Below are 17,315 nucleotides of genomic sequence, written 5' to 3'. Positions count from 1 at the left end.
CCAGTACAGACGGAAAAATCAAAACATTGCGAGGGGATGAAAAAGCCGCTAGGGAACTCCTAGTCGCCACAATCAAACTCCAACGATCGTCTCTATCGGTTAACTCCGTTTCTCCTCCAACCTATAAAGTCTGCTCCCAGGAAGGCGAAGTTCTCGAGTTACCTATTGACGATACCAATCCAAGCCGGACCGCAAGGATTGGTGCGTATCTGTCTGAAGATATGCAGCAGTCAGTTCTCAACTTTCTCAAGACAAATGTGTCCACATTCGCGTGGTCCATGTCAGACATGGAAGGAATTGATCCGGCTATAACAACTCAAGAACTAAACGTCGACCCAACATTCAAGCCTATCCGGCAGAAGCGACGCAAGCTCGGTCCCGACAGGTCAAAGGCTGTAAACGAAGAGGTCGACCGGTTACTCGGCGCTGGCTCAATTGCTGAGGTGCGCTACCCCGAGTGGTTAGAAAATCTGCATCGACTTCACTGACTTAAATAAAGCCTGCCCAAAGGACAGCTATCCTCTTCCCAACATCGACCGTTTAGTCGAGTCCACGACTGGAAACGAGATGCTCACCTTCATGGACACTTTCTCTAGGTACAACCAAATCATGATGCACCTCGACGATCGCGAAAAGACAGCCTTTATCATAGATAGAGGAACCTACTGCTATAAGGTCATGCCATTCGGCATGAAGAACGCAGGAGCAACCTACCAACGGCTTGTGAACAAAATGTTCGCAGACAAGCTGGGCGTCACCATGGAAGTATACATCGATGATATGCTTGTCAAGTCGCTACACGCCGCTGATCACCTCCGTCATTTGCAAGATTGCTTTGAAACTCTCAACAAATACGGCATGAAACTGAACCCAGCAAAGTGCAAGTTCGGGGTCTCCTCAGGCGAGTTCCTCGGGTACATAGTCACGCAGCGGGGGATCAAAGCCAACCCGAAGAAGATCTCCGCGGTCCTGAACTTCCCAAGCCCAAAAAACAATAGAGAACTACAACGGCTTATGGGTAGGATAGCTGCACTCAACCGGTTCATCTCCAGATCCACCGACAAATGCTTGCCATTCTCTGATCTCCTACGAGGTAACAAGAGGTTTATCTGGGATGAGAAATGTGAGGAGGCATTTATTTAACTCAAGCATTATTTGACAACACCACCCGTTCTCGCCAAGCCAGATGTCGGCGACGTTCTATCTCTTTACGTCACAGTGTCACAAGCAGCAGTCAGCAGTGTTCTGATAAAAGAGGACCGTGGTGAGCAAAAGCCAATCTTCTATACAAGCAGGCGCATGACCGGACCAGAAACGCGATACCCAACTCTGGAGAAGATGGCGCTGGCGGTCGTCGAAGCGGCGAGAAAGCTTCGCCCATACTTTCAGTCACATTTGGTGGAAGTATTAACCAACCAGCCCCTCCGAACGATACTCCAAAATACAAACAGGTCCGGAAGACTAATGAAGTGAGCTATCGAACTCGGTGAGCTTGATATCACTTACAAGAACAGAACCGCGGCAAAATCTCAGGTTCTTGCGGACTTCTTAGTCGAATTGGCCCCGGAGTTGGAGCAAGATCTCACACTCCCAAACCCAAACTGGACACTGCATGTCGACGGATCTTTGACTAACAAGGGCGCAGGTGCCAGAGTTCAACTACAGTCCCCGACCGGCGAACTGATCAGACAGTCTTTTAGCTTCGGCTTTCCAGCCTCGAACAACGAAGCAGAATACGAATCTTTGATCGCTGGACTCCGCTTAGCAAAAGCTGTCAAGGCCAAATGCCTAAGCGCCTACTGCGACTCGCAGTTAGTTCCCAGTCAGTTTAGCGGCGATTACGACGCCCGCAACGACCGGATGGACGCCTACCTCAAGATAGTACAAGGCTTAGCCGCAGAGTTCGAATTCTTTGAACTCGTCAAAGTTCCAAGAGGAGAAAACGTCTGTGCCGACGCCCTCGCAGCCCTTGGAAGCAAGCTTCGGGACCAAGTTAAACGAACCATTCCAATACACCGCATTGAGAAGTCGAGCATCGATATCTCGACGGACCAAACCATCATCATTGCCCCAGTCACCGAAACCGACACGCTCGATACTGATGGATTCGGCCCTGACTGGCGAACTGAGTTCATCGACTATCTCTCAAAGGGGGAACTTCCAACCGATAAATGGGCAGCCCGCCGACTAAAAACACGCAGTGCCCATTATGTCGTCCTAGACGACGAACTCCATCGATGGACTGCGAGTAAAGTACTCCTCAAATGTATCTATGGTGATGAAAGGGTCAGGGTTATGGCCGAAACGCACGAAGGCGCTGGAGGAAACCATTCGGGCGGACGAGTGTTAGCGATCAAAGTGAGAAGCCTAGGCTTCTTGTGGCCGACGATGAATGCAGATTGCGAGTCCTACGCTAGAAGCTGCGACAAATGCCAACGGCATGCACCAAGCATCCATTGTCCAACTGAAATGTTACGAACGACGATCGCGCCGTACCCGTTTATGCGATGGGAAATGGATATCATAGGACCTCTTCCCTGCTTCCGCCAGCGGTGTTTCATTCTCGTCCTCACTGATTACTTCACCAAATGGATCAAAGCTGAAGCCTACGCTCAAGTCACAGACAAAGAAGTCTGTGGTTTCGTCTGGAAAAACATTATCTGCCACCATGGTCTACCGTATGAAATCGTTACTGATAATGGATCACAGTTCATGTCAGGCAACTTCAAAGAGTTGTGCAGAAAATGGAACATTCGATTAAGCCCTTCCACCCCTTGTTACCCGCAGGGAAACGGCCAAGCGGAATCCTCCAACAAGCTCATCATCGACGGCATTAAGAAACGTTTAGACCTGAAAAAGGGTCATTGGGCCGATGAACTCGACGGAGATCTATGGAACCACCGCACGACACCTATCTCTCTTGCATACGGTGTCGAGGCTATGGCTCCCGCAGAAGGTAACGTTTCAAGCCTCCGACGTTCAAAAATGCCCCAGTACGTCGAATTCAACAAGGAGATGTTGCTCGATGCCCTCGACGAAATTGAAGAACGACGGGACCATGCTCTGCTACAAATCCAAAACTATCAACATCAGATAGAGAGTTACTACAACAAAAAGGTCCGAGCCCGACCCCTTGAACTCGGTGACCTTGTCATGCACAAAGTGTTCGAGAACACTAAGGAGCTGAACGCCGGTAAACTCGGCGCTAGGTGGGAAGGACCTTACAAAATCATCAAAGTTGTGAAACCAGGCGTCTACCGACTTCAAACGTCACGCGGAGAAGAAGTGCCTCGAGCATGGAACTCAATGCATCTACGACGTTTCTACTCGTAGGGACACAAAAAAAAAACCCGAGTAGATGCACCTCCGCGGTCACTTCTACTCGACCTAGTAAATGCGCTTCCAACGGCCACTTTCACTCGGGAAAAAATGAACTACAAATGGCTTGATCCTCAACCGAGGTACGTAGGCAGCCTTAACCGGTCCAGCTGTAACAAAACCAAAGTCAAAATCTTGTTCTTTGTTTCGACCTCAATCGAGTAAATACCGATTATCAAACCCAACGGCTCCCGTATCTCCAGCAGGAGGTACGCGGACACTCACGTTCCATTTCCTAGCTATGTCCTGATCAGACACTTAGCCTAAGGACCCAACGGTCGCGAGTCACCTATGCCCAAAGAGCATTGACCGACCAAGCGGAGTGAATCTTTAACCTTTTTATCGACTAGCGCGTAACGGATTAGCTACCCAATTACTCGATTGTCATTGAGAAAACGGACGAAAGAACCTTCCACTCTTAGATTCAGTTTCTTGTTTTCGAAATAGAATGACGCACCTAGACGTTGTCTCAATCGAAATACGACAAGAGCTGAACAAAGTCCCTTAGCGAGTTGTTTCGTTATCTATTTGCAAAAGCCAAAGGTCAGGAATCTATTATTTCTAAGCGAATATATCGCGAGACTCTAAAGATAACTGAAATTTACTTAGACAAGTTGCAAGTACAGATAAGAAACACAACAACCCACAAATTTAAAGTCTGCTTAAAACAACGGCTTACCGACAAAATGAAAGTATGTCTAGTCGTACAACAACAACATGGTCTATCAAGACCACAAACACAAAAAGTACAAAGAAAAAACATAGGCAAAGCGTCAAGGCACATAATCTTGACCGCCCTCCCCTGATGTCCCAAGAGCAGGAGGACCGACTGAGTCTTCAGTAGCGGCAGCAGTCGGGTCTTCCACCCGAGTAGGAACAGGGACAAGAGAGTCCACAGCAGGAGGCGGAGGAACATCTCTATCCCCGACTTCGTTGGTCGTCTCTTCCTCGACAGGCTGCGACAGCGATGCCTCCTCGACTCTATCGTCTTCCTCCTCTTCGTCTTCTCGTCCTTCAGAGGAAGAATCCGAGACGAGGACAGGATCCTCGATGCCCACGTTCTCGGTCTCTTCCTCTCGAACCGGAGTATCGCCTGTCTCAAGGTTATCCTTTTCGGCGACCTCCTCCAGGTTCTCGTTCTCTGGACGTTCATCAAGACCACCTCCCTCCGGGACCTCGACGTGCTCAACAGGGACCGACGTGACATCAACCAATGGCTCCTCTGATGGCTCCTCGGTAATCTCGAGCGAGGTAATGAGCTGAGAAGCCGTCTCCGGTCTGACCAAATTTACGTTCGATCCATAAGGATCAAACGACGCTCTAAACCTGTCCTCAACGAAACGAGAAGGAAGAACCAGCGGAGAAAGAGTGAGGTCGCTATCAGATAGCGGACCTACACAAAGTTTCGTAGCCTTTGCCTCATAGAATTTCTCCTGCTCAGCAAAGACGTCGATCATTTCTTGAGGGATCTCCGTCCCACTTGCCTTTATCATCTCGAGGCACTTCTTCGTCCCCGAAGCTTGACCGTACAGGTTCTTCTCTTTCCCAAAGGCGTCCAAACGAGTAAAATGGTCGCGCACGCGACCAAAGCAGCGATTTGCCTTCTCGACCATAGCAGCTTCGACCCTTTCCCTCTCACGAATAACCTCCAACCCCCGGGAGTCCCTCAAGCGTTGCCTCTCTACGATCAATTTCTCTACTGCAGCATCCCTTTCTTCGAGTAGCTCAGTCTTCTCCTTCTCAAGGGTCGCATCCGCTTGCTCCAAACGAGTGTTTTCTCGGGCAAGCTCTTTCTTCGCTGCGCCGGCGGATTTGAGCTTACCCTCCAGCTCTTCGAACTTCACTCGAAGAATTTCTTTCTCCTTCGCAGCCTTCTCGTTAGCTTTCTTATGCTACTCTCTCGATGGCCTTCAACCTCGCCTGAGCAAGCTTCTCTGAAGATCCCAACTGGATCATCGTCTGCTTCAGAGCACTGTCGTACTTCTCAACAAGGAAGTTCATGCTCCCGTCACTCTGTAGAACGATAAACATGGACTACGTGAGATGGATGAACCTAATAAATCAAAGGAAATAAAAGATGAAAGGTATCGCAGATACCCGTGCTCTCGGAGAAGCAGCGTCAATGTATTCATTCTTGAAGTAAAGATCCTCCAGTTGCGGCATCTCTTTCGTCCCACCACGAATTTGGTGCGTCAGTTCCGCGCATCTTAGGGGATTCAGGATCAGGGGAGTTGCCTCATCATAAGAAAACTGGACGCGGTCGGGGAACTCGATTCTCCCCCTCTTCACAATAGAACCTTCAGAACGAGAGCCTTTTCTCGTAGACGGATCAGGAGCAGACCTCTCGCTCGCAGCAGGATCACTCCCAGAACCACTCTCTCGCGTTGAGACCTTTCTCTTCTTCTCCAGCGGAGTTTCGGGAGAAATGCCACCTCTCGTGGCGACATCGACCAGGGTCGCCTCAACATCAGAAGGACGCGGCTCCGCTTCGATATACTTCTTCTTCTTCTTCTTCTTTCTGGGACGATCCTCAGGCACCGCCTCGGACGGGTCTGTCTCGACGGGATCCTCTGTAGCGCCTTCTCGCCCTACTGCCGGCGCCTCTTCTTGATCAACAAAGGAAGTAGCCCCTTCTTAAGGCCTCTTCCTTCCTCAGAAGTTTCATCGAGAGAAGCGGTCCCTTCAATAGGAACCTCATCAGTAGCTTTCCTCTTGGCTTTCCTGCTCTTCTTTTTCTTTTTGGGACTCAAAGCCGAAGGCTCTGCCCCAACGCCCTCGTCGACTAAACCAGGTGCTCTCTCTTTGGAAGCTCCGCCACCGTCAGAACTAGTCGATCCTTGCACATTAGCGGGAGTTGACTTCTTCGAAAGCAATTTCAGCTTCCCCTTCAATAACGCGCTCAGGTCCGGAACTCCGTCCATCTTTCTAGCATCGTCTAGAAGCTTTTACTGTTTCCGAGTAAAAAGGGACATGCGCGACTTACGGGGCCCGAGTACAACAGGAAGCCTCGACTCCCAATCAACTGCAATAAAAAAAAAACGTAAAGCCGGCGCAGATAAGCTATTGGTAAAACTTCTCGGCGAAAGATCAACGAACTCACCTCTAGCAATCCGAGCTTCTTGACGCCTTATCCACTCCCGACTAAGATCAGGCCAAAAGCAGATGGCTTTGAGCCGCGATCGCCTGGGCACTCTCGAAGAATTTCTCCGGGTATGCGATTGTATTCGGGTGGCGAACTGCAACAATAAGAAACACGTGATTAGAATCCCCGAATAGGACATGACGATAACAAACAGTATCTACCAAGCGTTTTATTCCACAGCACGTGATAGTCGTCCCCAGGAGGCTCCGAGAAGGCATGCTCATCGGACTTGATATAAAAATATGAGCGCTGCCAGTCTTTCGTCTTGTTCGGATGCCCAGTCAAGACGTTGTAGCTCGAACGCATCTTCACTGAGAATATTCCATGCGGCTCCGCCTTCGTGAAAGTTAACTCTTCGAACAGTCTCACACTCATCGAAACATCTATCTCCGCTGCCATCACCATCATCATAACCGCAATGCGCAGCGACCCATTAAGCAACTGATAGATTGCAATGTCTCGACGAAATGCGTAAGACGTGATCAGTCGGGGAATCAGAAACCAGAGTTTCGTATGGTCTCCAAAATAGGATTCGTATACACACTGGTAGCCAATTGGAGACGACCAAGGACGTTGCCCATTAGAAGGAATGATGTATGTCATGCCGGCGCCTCCATTTCGCCTCAACAAATCCTTCACCGTCTTGTGAGAGGAGCAAGAATCGAAAACATTCCCCCACGACTGAGCCCGCAGATCACGAAGTAATTCAGGAGGGAGTGGAGAGAGTTCCTCGAAGATCCCGCCACGATGATAGATCGTGGGACGGCAGTCTATCTGGTTGAAAGGAACCCCCCGACGAACCCGTCTCAAAGGTCTCGAGGCTTGGCTAGACGCTTCAGAACCATTACCGCTCACGTCGCTGCTCCCGACTTCGACGCGATCCGCGCCTTCACCACGAATCAGCCTATGGGCATCAGCGACCAAAAGGCGCTGAGATAGAGTCATGTTTTCTGTGTCCCGGAGAGAATCGCGATGAATCAAGTCGAAATCATCCAGTGCACTGCCAGTCGCTGACGCATCTCTGGTCGGACTCAGAGAATCTGCGATGTCCTTCCCTTTTTCCTCTCGCGACAATCGACTTCTCGGAGGCATGTTCCTTAATTCAGGGGACGACTAAAACCGCCGAACGATACCAAAAAAGTCTACACGAAGAAAAACTTATCTAGAGAGGGAAAGTAAAAGTAGAGAGAAGGGAGAGAAAACGGAATACCTGAATCTGCAGAAAAGAATGACGAAAGCAAAGGAGAGAAACCCATTTATAGCAAAAACGAAGGCACGTTTTCCAAGCGCAATCATTAGGTCTACGAAGGCCTAAATGATCCTCAATTGCCGCCTAAATGCCCAGAAACTTACTCGCGACGGTTCGGTTTCTCGCTTTAACCAGTTTTCAATCAGGTTGTCAGACCGGGATCAATTCCTGGTCTCGATTTAAACCGGCCCCCGGTTAACCAGCAAAACCGATCCCCATCGTTTTATCCGAAATAATCTATCACCCGAGTAAACTGTATCTCATCATAAAGACTGAGAGGCAAGTAAGCGAGTCAAGACAAGCGCTACTCGGAGCGACTAGAGACACCTACAGAACATCATGCGACTAAAAGCACGCACCGACGACTAAACAGGAAGGATTATCCCTTGCATTAGAGCCTACTATCCGAATAAACCTGACCCACAAATTCACTGAGACCGCCACGTCGCTAACAAGTGAACTGGGGGGACTTATTGTAGGAGATGGATTACATCCCTCCACAAGGTCCACCGAATAACAGGCCCCAATCCAGCAAGTTGAATTAGTTTAATCGGCTCGATGGCTAAAGACGTCAGCTCGACCTTAGAGTACTTTTAGCTAGTCGAGTAAGCCACCCCGAACACTACAAGAAAACAGCGGTATTCTGACGGACATTCCAACGGAAAATGAAATCCTCGGAATATCCCGAGGAATTTCCGAGGAAATTCCGAGGAAGCACAAAATTGGGTTTCCTCGGAATTTCCTCGGAATATACCGACGGAATTCCGAGGAAATATCTATCCGTCGGAATATTCCGAGGAAATTCCGAGGGAAAATGGGTTCCTCGGAAAAAACCGATGAATTCCGAGGAAATATTATAGCCGTTGGAGAGCCGTTGGGGGATTTTACAAAATTCCGAGGAAATTCCGACGAACTAGCCTTTTCCGTCGGAATTCCGTCGGAATTTCCTCGGTCTGTCGGCATGATTTAAACTATAAATACAAGCACTCCTCTTCCTCTTCATTCACTCCATATCTTCATCCTCCCTCTTACTCTATTTACACACGAATTTGATTCATAAAAAATATGTCTTCTTCAAATTATTTTCGTTCTTGGATCGATCGACCTCATTTGGATCCGAACACGAGATTGCTTACGGAAGAATACCAACGAGGTATAACCGAATTCATGGGGTTAGTTCACCGACAACCGGAAGAAAAAACAGGTATGTTAAGATGTCCTTGCTCTAATTGTAAAAATAGAAAGGTTATTAAAGAGTGGGATGTTTGGACTCATCTATATTTGAGTGGGTTTACACGAAGTTACAAAATTTGGTATCATCATGGGGAAACTGATTATGAACATGGTAGTACTAGCGAACCTCAGCCAGCGGTTAGATTAGAAGAACCAATTAGAACGGATGTAGATTATGGTGTAGGTACTGAGCAGATGGTAAATGATCATTTTAGAGGGGAAGATTTACCCAATGCAGAAGCTAGGAGATTTTATGATATGTTGGATGCTGGAAAGCAACCATTGTACGAAGGTTGCAGAGATGGTCATTCAGCTTTATCATCTGCTACAAGATTGATGGGCATTAAAACAGATTATAATTTGGCTGAAGACTGTGTGGATGCGATTGCTGATTTTGTAAAAGGTATTCTACCCGAGGATAATGTAGCTCCTGGTTCATACTACGAGGTTCAGAAACTCGTAGCTGGTCTTGGTTTATCGTATCAGGTAATAGATGTATGCAGCGACAACTGCATGATTTATTGGAGGGCGGATGAACAGCGGGTTACATGCAAATTTTGTGGAAAGCCTCGTTATAAAGATACGAGTGGAAGAGTTCCAGTGCCATATAAAAGGATGTGGTATTTACCTTTGACGGAAAGGTTGCAGAGGTTGTATCTGTCTGAACGCACAGCGCAACCAATGAGATGGCATGCGGAGCACTCAACAGATGGTGAGATCAGACATCCTTCATGGTGAGATCAGACATCCTTCAGATGCAAAAGCGTGGAAGCATTTCCAATCAAAGTATCCCGACTTTGCGTATGAGAGAAGAAATGTCTACCTTGGATTATGTACTGATGGTTTCAGTCCGTTTGGCAAGAGTGGAAGACAGTATTCTCTATGGCCCGTCATTCTTACACCATACAACCTACCCCCAAACTTGTGCTTGCGACGAGAGTTTTTGTTTCTCTCGATTCTCGTTCCCGGACCAGAGCATCCTAAGAGATCACTTGATGTGTTTCTTCAGCCACTAATATATGAGTTGCAACAACTATGGGCTCAAGGTGCTGAAACATACGATGTTTCGTGTAAAGAAAACTTTCAAATGCGGGCAGTACTAATGTGGACAATAAGTGATTTTCCAGCATATGGTATGTTGTCTGGATGGACAACGCATGGAAGGCTATCATGTCCATATTGTCAAGATAACACTGATGCTTTCCAACTAAAACACGGAAGGAAAACGTGTTGGTTTGACTGTCACAGGAGATTCCTACCACCTGATCATCCATATCGTAGGAGTAGGAATTTGTTTACGAAGAACAAGAGGGTGTTTGACAGTCCACCTCCGGAAATTTGTGGGAAAGATTTGAAGATACAACTAAGAGATTTTGGTGCAGAAAGGACGCCAGACGTCGGTGGACATGAGCGTTTTCCGGTAGATGCTGTTGGAGAACTACATAACTGGCACAAAAAAAGTATTTTCTGGGATCTGCCATACTGGGAGGATCATCTGCTAAGGCATAATTTAGATGTCATGCATATTGAGAAGAACTTTTTTGACAATCTCATGAACACGATCCTTAATGTTCAAGGTAAAACAAAGGATAATTTGAAGTCAAGACTGGATTTAGTCGATATATGTGCTCGTTCAGAACTTCATGTTGATGAGAATGGTAGGGCTCCTTTTCCCATATACCGACTTGATGCAGAGGGAAAAGATGCGTTCTTTGATTGGATTTCAAACGATGTGGAATTTCCAGACGGTTACGCATCAAATTTGCGTAACTGTATCGACAGAAAGGAAGGAAAGTTTACTGGCTTGAAAAGCCACGATTGCCATGTAATGATGCAGCGCCTCCTTCCGTTCGCCTTCAAGGAACTATTACCACGAAATGTTCATGAAGCAATTGCAGGGATAAGTGGTTTCTTCCGCGATTTATGCACGAGATCAGTGACTCTTGAAGGTATTGAAAATTTGAAGACTAACATAGCCGTGATTCAGTGCAACCTTGAGAAGATATTTCCTCCCTCATTTTTTGATGTTATGGAGCATCTTGTTATTCACCTGGCAAGAGAATTGGAACTTGGTGGTCCTGTGCAGTATAGATGGATGTATCTGTATGAGCGGTATATGTTCCATTTGAAAAAGATGGTGAAAAATTTAAGTAGGGTGGAAGGTTCTATAGTCGCACAGATGATCAATGAAGAAACTTCAAACTTTGCCGAGTACTACTTTCCAGCAGAAGTTCAGACCAAAAACAGAAGACCTGCTCGGCATGATGATAGAGGCGAACGGGCAACATATCATGTTACGGTTCCAGACATTTTCACAGACGTTGGACGACTTAGCGGAAAACCAAAGGACCGTCGACTTACTGAGCAGGAGCGCAGTCATTTGCAAACATATTTGCTCACCAACTGCGAAGACGTTCTTCAATATGAGAGGTAAATAAATGAGCTTACAAATTTTTATTTTAACAAGTTGAAATTTAAATCTTAATTAATTACATTATTGTCATCATATACAGGATTTTCATGGCAGAAAAGCGGTTCGAGTATAGATACGCCACAGAGGACGAACTAGAAGAAATGAAGCAGAGAGAATTTACTGGATGGATGTTTACTTATGTGAGTGCTTTAAACAAATTAAAATATATTTTATCACATATTTATACTAATTCACATTTATTGATATAACATATATATATGTGCTATTAATAGGTGTCTGCTGGTTTGGCCAGAGGTGAAACATTTGACGATTGGATACGTGAGATGGTCGTTGGACCAAACTTTGTTGTGAAGTCATATCCGAGATTTTGTACTCGAGGATATGCATTCACAACTCAGAAGAGGAGACGTTCGAGTACGACTTATGATGCTGGCGTTTGTTCTGCATCAGGAGATGATGTATACTACGGACACATACATGAGATTTTGGAAATCAAGTATTTGGGCATGGTTGGATTGCGCTGTACTGTTTTCTATTGTGATTGGCACGACAACACTCCAGATCGAGGTGTGAGAACAGATGCATTTGGTGTTACATCAGTAAATTCGAGGCGAAAGCTGCAATATTATGATCCTTTCATTCTTGCTTCTCAGGCCGATCAGGTATTTAAATGTTAATTATTCAGAATGATTCATCATCATGTGTATTAATTTATAATTTTTTAAATGTTACAGGTTTGTTATATCAAGTACCCCCGGGTAAGGAACAGAGATGATCCATGGGTTACTGTTACAAGACTCAACCCGAGAGGCCGAGTTCAGGGAAGTTCTGAGCTGGAAGACCCACTACAACCAAGCACATCCGGCAACTTAAGTGCAGCAGAAGATTTAGCTGGAGTTGGCCTTGTAGTCGATTTAACCGACTTTGGAGAGGAAGCCGTCGTTCACGTAGAGGATGAACCAGTGATTGGAGAGTTTCACCAAGATCCAAATTCAGATTCATCTGGTGATGATGACTCGGAAACAGACTACCATTGATTTTTATTAATTTTTTTAAGAAATACCGAGGAAATTCCGAGGAACACTTGATATAACCTCTTTCCTCGGATATTAGTTATTTGGTTTATCTAGCAAGGCAAAGCTGAATACGAATTAAAAACTACTCAAAACACAACCAAATAAAACGAAGAAACCATGTAAAAGAAATACAAACTCATAATTAAGAAAAAAAAAACTAAGTTCAAAATTAACAGAAAATAAGACCATAAAACGTTAGAATAAAAAAGAAAATAAAATAGCGCGGTCGGAAATCAAATGGCAATACTGGCCGGTGATAGCTCCTACTCCTCGTCTCCTGCTCCAGATGTTCCTGCATCGTTGGGTCTCTTGGACCTCTTTCTTACCCTGTGTGTACCACTCGAACCCGAACCAGAGCTGGATGGAGAGTTGTCCCGATGAACTACATCATCCTTTTGGCAACGACACGGCCTGATACGTGAAATGGCAGCCCAGATCTTGTGTAGCATGTCGTTGTTTGTCTTTATGCTCTGATCTCTCCAATGTTGTTGCTGGCGCGAAGTGGCGTTCGGTGGAAGCTCTTGCAGCTTGTACTGGCTGGAGTCTGATGGGAGTAGCTGATGGGGTTGTGAATCATCTGGAATGGCTTGTGCAGCCTCATCTTCTCCTTCTTCATCAACCACGGCCTTGCCTTTGGTCTGATATTTTGGCGTGAAGAAGGATGGCTTGTCTACTAGTGCGGTAGCAGGGGGTAGGAACTCAACTGCAGCCTCTGAAAGTAGAGCAGTCAGGCCGATCTGAGGCAGGTGGCAGTAGAGTGTTTTCTTCGCTCGGTCCTGGAATACGTAGACGTAAGGACCATCCCGATCGATCCTCGAGTGGGGACCAGCTATGAACTCCTTACTTACTAGAGAAATGACATCCAGGTAGTTCCAAGCAATGTTGTTCGATCTGTCCAGTGCTACCTGCTGGTTCTGGCAGTCTACACCCACATGTCTAAGGATCCGAGTAATCACTGCACCAAATCCACATGCATTGCTCTTGGATTTGGTTACTTTCCCCTTGTATCCTGCTAAGTTTGCGGCCAGCACCGCTCCCATGTTGAAGGCAGTAGCAGGTGGGAATGTAGAGTTTCCAAATGCCGGTAGCAAATGCCTCACACCTTGGTACAGGAGGCACAACTCCCATTGCGTGACTGATGCGGCTGTGGTTGTCCCGTATAGCAATGAGCCAATGAGGCGTGTGGCATATCTCAGTACTGGGCTCCGGATAAGTGACTCCTTTGCCTGAGAAGATCTATAAACCCCTGTGCCAATCGTTTCCCAGAAGTTCAACAGCTCTGAAGTCCAATAAAGACCAGATGTCCTCTCCCCCGCACTCAATCCAAATAGTCCGCAGAGGTCTGTGAAAGATACCTCATAGTATACTTTCTGCACTACGAATGCCAGAAAACCTTCCTGATGGCTATCATCGGGACGGCTGACGTATGCGGATGCTATGAACTGGCGTACCAACTCCGGATAAGTGGGTTCCTTGAGGTTGCATAGTTGGCCTAGACCCATGTTCTGGAACAGCCCTTCAATGTCTGCTTTGATTCCCAATATTGTCATCGTCTCAGGACATGCTAGTTGTGTAGCCGGAACGGCTACCTTCTTCATGTTGTTGTAGTGGGTGGTATCAGACTTATCCCACTTCTTTGGCCTTTGCGTCTCTCGCTGAGACGAACCCTCTTCTTGTGTGTTCTTCTTTGCTGATGTTTTCGTGCGCTTCATTCTCTACAAAATAGAATCATTGCTCTCAACATGGTTATAATCAATTAAGAACTCAAAGCAACATGAAAATGAAAGGCGAAATCGAGTTGTGATAAAAAAAAAACGAAATTGAAAAAAATTCTCAATCCCTAAATCATCTCAATTGTGTTCCAAACTCGTTGATCACAGACAATTGTGTTCTATTTCATGTTTAAACATCTGTTTCATGCATATTTGATCAAGGAATCAACAAGGAAATAAAAATTCACAAAACCCAAATATTGCTCAAGAACACGATTTCAGAATGTGGAGATTCGCGGAGTATACCTGTCTTAGGGTGAAAACGAGTGTAGGAATCAGGTAGAGCTCGAAAAATCAAGGGGAATAGAGCCCAAAATTGTTCAAATCGGATGATTATAGAGAGAGAAAGGGGGGGCGAATTATAGGGGAAATCGGAGGGGATGAGAGTTCTGAGGTTTAGATCCAAAAAAGGTCGGGTTTTGCCTTATAATTCTGTTTCCCGCACACGCATCGATCGATGCGTTTTTGAACAAATACGGATCGATCGATCACATTCTTACGCTTTGGTCCATCTTAGTGATCGATCGATCCGTTTTTGGACATATATCCATCGATCGATCCGTTTATAAAAAAACTTACAAGATTTTCCGAGGACATTCCGAGGAACATTTGAGATTCTCGATCGATCGATGGGATAATCTCATCGATCGATCACATTCTTACGGTCCGGTGCATCTTAGTGATCGATCGATGCGTTTTTGGACATATATCCATCGATCGATCCGTTTATAAAAAAACTTACAAGATTTTCCGAGGACATTCCGAGGAACACTTGAGATTCTCGATCGATCGATGGGATAATCTCATCGATCGATCACATTCTTACGGTCCGGTGCATCTTAGTGATCGATCGATGCGTTTTTGGACATATATCCATCGATCGATCCGTTTATAAAAAAACTTACAAGATTTTCCGAGGACATTCCGAGGAACACTTGAGATTCTCGATCGATCGATGGGATAATCTCATCGATCGATCACATTCTTACGGTCCGGTCCATCTTAGTGATCGATCGATGCGTTTTTGGATATATATACATCGATCGATCCGTTTATAAAAAAAATTGACGTATTGAAACCCCAAACACTAGTTCCTCGGAATTTCCTCGGAATATTCCGAGGAAATTCCGAGGAAGAAGAGGGTTTCCTCGGAGTTCCCTCGGAATAATCCGAGGAAATTCCGAGGAAATAGGTTTTTAAACCGAAAACAACGTTTTGCGGTTTGAATAACACCTATATAACCCTTATTAAGTGTCTTACGTTCATTATGAAGTCAAATATTTGTTCCTTACCGTATAATTAACACTTTTCCGATTGTATGAACGAAATCCCACAACATAAGAGAAACACTTATACCTTTTAATGAACGGTAAAGGGAATACTTTCAATTAGTTTTGAAATTTTTATTTCATGGTTTATGCTCATCTATACAAAGAATCCTCAATGGTATGCATTACAATTGTATAAGAAATGAAATACGGCAAAAAAAATTGATGTTTTGAAACCCCAAACACTAGTTCCTCGGTATTTCCTCGGAATATTTTCATTTTACCGGGCAAATATTTCGCGAAAATTGAAATTAGAATTCCGACGGAATTCCGACGGATATTATCCGTCGGACCCTAGGTTTTATAACCACGAGCCGCTTCTTCTTCCCCATTTCTCTCTTCTTCCTCTGCGCGACTCCTCTCTTCTTTCCGGCGATTTCCCCCTGAAATCCGACGATATCTCCGGCGATCTCCCCCTTCTCTTACACAAATCATGTAAGGACCCTATCCCACTCTCTTAGGTTCTATTTGTTAGGTTTTTGTTTAATTTTGATAGATTTTTGTTAGGGTGATTGGTTAGGATTGTGATTTGGTTGTATAATAGGTTTAGAATTATGATTTTGTTGAATAATTTGTTTTGTTGAATTGATGTAGAATTTTTTTATAATTTTTTTATTTTTTTTGTATTTATAAAATCGATTTTTGTATATAAAATCGATTTTTGTATTTTACAAATCGATTTTTCTATATAAATTCGATTTTTTGGATTTTACAAAAAACATTTGGTATACAAATTCGATTTTTTTGGATTTTACAAAATATTTTAAATATCTATAAAACTTTTTTTGTGATTAAAAACTATTATTTGGGATTTAAAAATATTTTTAATATATATATATTATTAAAACTATTTTTTTTAATTATTAAACTATTTTTATTTATTAAAACTATTTTTTGTTTATTAGAAATATTTTTATATATTTATTAAATATTTTTAATATATATAAATCTTTTTTGTGACTATATTATTTGGGATTTTTTTTAAAAAAAAATTAATTTATATATTTCTCTATTTATTAAATATATTTTTTTAATTTACAGGTCTCATGATGATCAGACCCGGCCTCGACAGCGTCGTGGTCGTGGTGGTACGGGGAGCCAGTCTCGGGATTCCAGCCATTTTCAGGATTCCCCTTCGCCCCACAGCTCCAACCATACATCTCCCTCTGCTGCACCCGCTCCTGCTCCTCTCGCTCCCGCTGCTGCATCCGCTCCTGTTCCTCCGGGTCCTCCGGGAGTGATGCGTGTTGCGGAGTTGGTTCAACAGCCCGGTCGTGACCATCTTCCGTATCTCACTCCGTATCCACATGGACGGGGTCAAACATGGTAATTAAACATTTTTTTCTTTAAATTTGGATTCATTATTAACCGTTTATTCTTTTTATTAGGTTCAACCGATCCGGGAACGGGATCAGCGCATGGATCAACCGTATGATGTACTCGGCCCTCGACAGTGGACATCCGACTTTCACTCACTTCCCTACCGAGAAGCAGGTTCTGTGGTTTCGTCAGTTTGCGGTAAGTATTCTAATTTCTTACTTATATTTTTAATCTTTAATATAATTTTTCTACTAATTGTGTTTTTTTTCAGCAAGAGTTCAACTGGAATTCCGATGAGACGCTCTTTATCTATCACCACTTCGTCCATAAAGTAATGGACAACTATGGGAAGCAGATCCACGAGTGGAAGAAGAAGTGGGAAA

The sequence above is a fragment of the Brassica napus genome, chromosome C9 (genome assembly GCF_020379485.1).
Source record: "Brassica napus cultivar Da-Ae chromosome C9, Da-Ae, whole genome shotgun sequence".
Classification (NCBI taxonomy): domain Eukaryota; kingdom Viridiplantae; phylum Streptophyta; class Magnoliopsida; order Brassicales; family Brassicaceae; genus Brassica; species Brassica napus.
Note: the sequence above shows the minus strand (reverse complement) of the source record.